Below are 7,216 nucleotides of genomic sequence, written 5' to 3' on the forward strand. Positions count from 1 at the left end.
CTTTTGAATTAATGTACACGTTCTCTATTCCCTAATTACTTATTGGCGTGCAGTACATATTGTTAGAAAAATTTCAATATTCAATATTTTTTAGCTGTTTTGACATTAGACCATAGGTCACTGTGTTCTCTCCTGTGCCCTGAAAAATTTTTGATATATGCCTACCAGTCACACATTTGTAGAATTTCGGTTGATTAATTCCTCATTCTGCATTATCACATTCACTAACTACGAGGGGTGCAACGGTACAGGTAGCCCATGGTTCGGTCCGTACCTTGGTTCTTGGACCACGGTTTTGGTACGTGTTTTGCGTGTAAAGAAAACCTTTTTTTTCCCCTCAAAATTATATTTTTATTTTGCTTGTCAGCAAAACCTGAATTTCACAGTAGGTACAAATTATATCAGTGTACTGAATAAAAGAACACTTTCTGTACTGAACAATATAACCCCTTAAGGCTACTGACGTTCGTTTTATGTTCTGTTTATGTAATTATACTTTTCTTTTTTTCTCTTTTCTTCTTTTTTTCTCAGCTGGTCGGCTCGACGGGCTCTGATTGGGCCGTCGAGCCGACCAACTGATAAATGACATGTTAGCAGCATGTCGGATGACGCTTCTGAGGAAGACTGGAGTCACAGTCAAAACTGTCAAGCAGGTAACATCTAAAAAAACTATACCTTGTCTGAACAAAAGAGAAAAAAATAAAAGTATATTTAAATATAACCCTTTCTTATTCCTTGACTACTTGTACAAAGTAGTATAAAACAGGTACATGCACACATAGGGCCCAAAGGGAGTTTTTTTGTTAAATAAATACATTCCGAAGAAGGAAGCAAGATGGCGTGTTGGTGAGAGGATGCATGAACCTAGCTCACTCTGAGATCCCGGAAAGAATCCTTAAGAAGACGGTTGAAAATAGTTATTAAAAATCTTGAGAGAAACATAAAGAGACTATGCCATCTAAAAATCAGAAACCTGGTCAGCTATCGTTTAAAGCAGCGGTGCAAACCAACATAGTTAGCCCCACCTCTAACAGCACCGCTAGCGCTAATGCTAATAGTGCTACAACTAGTGCTGCAGATCCAACTATTGCTCCGGATGGGGATGACAAAGAAGCTACTGCTCCGTCGCCGAACAGTGAAATACTGACGACAATTCACTCACTTAAAGAAGATTTCATGAAAAAATCCAATGATATATAAGAAGCTATTAACAGTATTAAAGATGTAATGTCACATTCAAAGAGAATCGGGAAAGCTGAAAATAGAATCTCCCAGACTGAAGAGGATATGGTTACTGTTCAGGAAAAAATTAAACAACTAGAGCAAATGGTGGACAAATTGAAGGATAAAATCCAAGATCAAGAAGATTGAGGAAGGCGCTCTAATCTGAGACTCGTCAGCCTCCCCGAAAAAACAGAAGGCTCCAATATGTGTAAATTCCTAGAGGATTGGCTTCCGAAAGCACTGGGTGAAGCCTTCACCACGGCTCCAGTCATTGAACGGGCACACAGGATAGGTCAGGTTAACCTGAGCCAGCGTTCCCGACCCAGAAGAGTTATTGTGAAGTTTTTAAACCACAGAGACCATGAGAAGGCACTGAGAACGGCGAGCAAAATGAAGGAGGTGAAATATGGAAACCAGCAGGTGAGCTCCTTCCCAGACCTGTCGGCAGAGACTCGGGAGCGCCAGCAATGATTCAATGGAGTGAAGACCCAGCTCCGAGCCATGAATATCCGATACGGCATACTCTACCCGGCTCATCTGATCATCACACATGACAACAAACATCTCATCTTTAAGACTGTGGAGGCAGAGGACTACATTCAGAAGATATAACCTGCTTCATGTTCAAAAAGGAAGTGAACTCCAAACGCGTAAGAAATTATCTTTAGGTTGATACAAGGTATGTTTCCACCATATATCACAAATAGATGGTTTTTATGTTGTTACATTTTTTATATTCTGGGACACTATAATTAGACAGGTTAGAGAAAAAAAAACAAAAATGAAATGAACCTGATTGTTTAAGATCTACATATTTGAAATGTTTTTGTTTTGTTTCTGTGTGGAGAGAAATCAAATTAATGGACATAATAAGTTTGTGTAAGTCCCATCTTTATTTATTTTGCTTACTTTGTACTTTTTATTTCAATACGCTTCCCAAAGCTTCTGAGGGACGACCGTTACACGTTTCATTTGTTAGTGAGCCTGTTGTATATGCAAGGATGTGTGCACACTCATATGCTACCACCTGTAGTGTGGATGTAATGTAAACCTCAGTCCCACACATTCAGCCTTTTGCATTGCTAATGCATTGGTCCCATTCCTCAAACTGTTACTGCAGCCTAAAGCGTACATGGTACAGCGCTGACATTTGGAGGGTTGGCCCAGACCCCTGCACGGAACTGAGGCGCAAAAAAATATATATGTCCACCAGCAGGGGGCGATATAACCAAAGACAATGCATTTTGGACTATAACTTTCACACCGTATGTCGCACATTCAAAAATCTCATATCCTCAGATTTCCTGAATACAGTTGAATCACGGGCGTGGTCCAGCAGATTTGGGGGAGGGCATTTTTTCCAGCAAAATTGCGAACACTGGAAAACATCCTTTTTTCAAACTCCTCCTTGGGATTTTATCTGATCTGCGTGAATCTTGGCATGTACGCTCTTCTCATAGATATGATACTAAGTTATCAAAATTATTTTTTTTCGAAAAATATAAAAATTATTAATGAACAAATTTCTGTAGCTAGCTAAAAAGATGTTAACTATTACATATCTCAGACAAATTAAATGCTATCAACACCAAATGTTAGATAATTGTTTGACATGTGACTGTGAGGGTATGAGCCGAATTTGATGAATGTTGGCCTCTAGGGGGCGCTGCAAATAAGTGAAATTTATATCTCTTAAATGGCTAAACCAATTTCTATGAAATTTGGGGGAGTATAACGTGGGGTCACTCCTGAGTCCAGCTGTAAAGTTTGGTCATGATTGGTCTATGTGGGTGTGATTTATTACAACAAATCCAAGTCCCACACATTCCTCCTTCCACTCTACTGGTGCATTTGTCACATTACAGTGAATATGGCGGCTCAGACATTGGAAGACTCACTCCAACTGTAAACCCTTATTAACGGGAGCCCAGCCTCCACCAGCTCAGCCCCAGACCGTCGTCCTTCAGGGCCGACTTCCGTTGGCTCCGTGGGGCCTGGGGTCTGAGTGGGTGGGGAGGCTTGGCCCCGTTCATAACTGCTTGCAGTTCTAGTTAGGGGGCCAAGCCCGCAGGGACTGGGGGATGCGTATGCCAGCATAAGTGTTCCACAGTTCCAGCGGTGCTGTGGAACCCTATTGTTTTTGTACGGATTTTATTATTAGGGGGCCAAGCCCGCGGGGACTGGGGGACGCGTATGCCAGCATACGCGTTCCACAGTTCCAGCGGTGCTGTGGAACCCTATTGTTTTTGTACGGATTTTTATTATTCATCATCACTATTTTTATTTTTCCGTTGATAAAACTGTTACTGCAGCCTAAACCGTACATGGTACGGCGGTGCAATTTGAAGGGTTGGTCCAGACCCCTGCAGGGACCTCAGACGCAAAAATGCGCATATATTCACAAGCAGGGGGCGCTATAATCAAGGATAACGCGTTTTGGTCTATAACTCCCACACCGTATGTCGCACATTCAAAAACCTTATATCTTCGGAATCCCTGAATAGTACTGAATCAAGTGGGCTAGGCCACGCCCATTTCCGCCATGACTTTTTTCCCCGCAAAATGGCGAAAACTGAAAAACCTACTTTTTCGAACTCCGATGTGAGAGTTTGTCTGATCTGCATGAATTTTGGCACATACACTCTTCTCAAGGGCCTGATCCAAAGTTAATATAAGAATTTTGTTTGGTCATTAAATGCGCAAATAATTAACGAACAAATTTCTGTAGCTAGCTAAAAAAATGCTAACTCTTACATATCTCAGTCAAAGTAAATGCTATCAACACCAGGTCTTAGATCCTTGGTTCTCATGTGACTGTGAGGGTATGAGCCGAATTTGGTGAATGTTGGCCACTAGGGGGCGCTGCAAATATGGAAAATTTATATCTCTTAAATTTCTACGAAATTTGGTGGGTATGATGGAGGGCCCTTCCTAAAGCCATATCTTGAAGGTGGGTGTGGCTGAAAAATGTGGGTGTGGCTTATTACAAGTTAAACAACAAACATTTCCTACAGCTGAACTGTTCTGAGGGCTGTGAAATTTCTATGGACCCTATAGAATAGGACACAGATCTACCAGAGCAAAAACTGTGGATGTACTCCACTAGGTGGCGCTATAATGGACAAATACACGTTTTTTTCTCTAACTTCCACATTTTAAATGACACATTCATAAACTTTACATCTTTGTATTCCTTGGATAGAGATGAGTCTACTGACATAGGCCCCGCCCACTTCCACTGCATATTTTAATTTGTAAGTCGCTACATATCGAAAACATACTTTTTCGAACTCCTACTAGGGTTTAAGCCCCATTGGCTTCAAACTTTGCACAGACAATCTCCAGAGGCTTCTGATCTAAAGTTATTACAGTCAGTTTGCTGCTGTAAAAAATGTGCTAGTTATAAACGAACAAATTTTTTTGCTAGCGAAAAAACACATATTGTTGCATATCTTTGTCAAAATAAATGCTATCCACATAAAACTTAAGATACTTGTTTTAAATGTCAACCAGAAGCGCTATACCAAGTTTGGCGCAAATCGGACAATAGGTGGTGCTATAAGCAGAGAAAAACCAAGTCACAAAAAAGTTGGTCCGATTCACACGAAATTTGGGGAACATGATGTGGGATCACTCTTGAGACCAGCTGTAAAGTTTGGTAATGATTGGTCAATGTGGGTGTAATTTATTACAACAAATCCCAGTCCCACACATTCCTCCTTTTGCATTCCTAATGCATTGGTCCCTTTCCAGTGAATGCAGGGAATCCGGCTCAAACTGTTCCTGCAGCCTAAAGCGTACATGGTAGAGCGTTGACATTTGGACGGTTGGTCCAGACCCCTGCACAGAACTGAGACGCAAACAATTATATATGTCCACCAGCAAGGGGCGATAGGACCAAAGACAATGCATTTTTGTCTATAACTCCCACACTGCACATCGCACATTAAAAAACCTCATATCCTCAGATTCTCTGAGTACAGCTGAATCACATGGGCGTGGTCAGGCAGATTTGGGGGAGGACTTTTTTTCCAGGAAAACTGTAAAAACTGGAAAACCTACTTTTTGACACTCCTACTTGGGATTTTATCTTATCTGTTTGAATCTTGGCATGTACGCTCTTCTCAGAGACATGTTACTAAGTTATCAAAAGAATTTTGTTCAGTCGAAATATGCGACAATTATGAATGAATACATTTCTGTAGCTAGCTAAAAAATGTTAACTATTACATATCTCAGACAACTTAAATGCTATCTACACCAAATGCTAGATACTTTTTTGACATGTTAGTCTGAGGGTATGAGCTGAATTTTGTGAATGTTGGCCTCTACTGAGCGCTGCAAACATGAGAAATTTATATTTCTTAAATGGCTAAACCGATTTCTATGGAATTTGTTGAGTATGATGTGGGGTCACTCCTGAGACCAGCTGGAAAGTTTAGTAATGATTGGTCAATGTGGGTGTAATCTATTACAACTAATCCCAGTCCCACACATTCCTCCTTCCACTCTACTGGTGCATTTGTCCCATTCCAGTGAATACAGCGGCTCAGACAGTGGAATACTAACTCCAACTGTAAACCCTTATGAACGGGGCCCAGCCTCCACCAGCTCAGCCCCAGACCCACGTCCTTCGGGGACGACTTCCGTGGGCTCTGTGGGGCCTGGGGTCCGAGTGGGCGGGGAGGCTTGGCCCCCGTTCATAACTGCTCGCAGTTCTAGTTATTATTCATCATCATCTTCTTTTTATTTTTCTCAGGCTAAAACTGTTACTGTAGCCTAAACCGTACATGGTACGGCGGTGCAATTTGGAGGGTTGGTCCAGACCCCTGCACGTAACTCAGATGCAAAAATGCACATATATCCACAAATAGGGGGCGCTATAATCAAGGATAACGCATTTTGGTCTATAACTCCCACACCGTATGTCGCACATTCAAAAACCTTACATCCTCAGATTCCCTGAATAGTACTGAATCACATGAGCTAGGCCACGCCCATTTCCGCCATGACTTTTTCTACGCAAAATTGCGAAAACTGTAAAACCTACTTTTTCGAACTCCGACTTGGGATTTTGTCTGATCTGCGTGAATTTTGGCACATACACTCTTCTCATGGGCCTGATCCAAAGTTATTACAAGAATTTTGTTTGGTTGCAAAATGCGCATATAATTAAAGAACACATTTTTCTTGCTAGCTAAAAAAAAATGCTAACTCTTACATATCTCAGTCAAAGTAAATGCTATCAACACCAAATCTTAGATCCTTGGTTCTCATTTGACTGTGAGGGTATGAGCCAAATTTGGTGAATGTTGGCGACTAGGGGGCGCTGCAAATGTGGAAAATTTATATCTCCTAAACGGCTGCACCAATTTCTACGAAATTTGGTGGGTATGATGAAGGGCCTTTCCTGAGGCCATATCTCTAAGGTGGGCATGGCTGAAAAATGTGGGCGTGGCTTATTACAAGTTAAACAACAAACATTTCCTACAGCTGAACTGTTCTGCTGAGGGCTGTGAAATTTCTATGGACCCTATAGAATAGGACACAGATCTACCAGAGCAAAAACTGTGGATGTGCTCCACTAGGTGGCACTATAACAGACAAATACGCGTTTTTGCCTCTAACTTCCACATTTTAAATGACACATTCATAAACTTTACATCTTTGTATTCCTTGGATAGAGATGAGTCTTCTGGCATAGGCCACGCCCACTTCCTCTTCATATTTTTCTTTCTAAGTTGCTACATATTGAAAACATACTTTTTCAAACTCCTACTAGGGTTTAAGCCCCATTGGCTTCAAACTTTGCACAGACAATCTCCAGAGGCTTCTGATCTAAAGTTATTACAATCAGCTTGCTGCTGTAAAAAAGCGCTAGTTATAAACGAGTAAAATTTTTTGTTAGATAAAAAACACATATTGTTGCATATCTTTGTCAAAATAAATGCTATCCACATCAAAGTTAATATTCTTGTTTTAGAGGTAAACC

This window comes from Sphaeramia orbicularis, chromosome 14 (genome assembly GCF_902148855.1).
Source record: "Sphaeramia orbicularis chromosome 14, fSphaOr1.1, whole genome shotgun sequence".
Lineage (NCBI taxonomy): Eukaryota > Metazoa > Chordata > Actinopteri > Kurtiformes > Apogonidae > Sphaeramia > Sphaeramia orbicularis.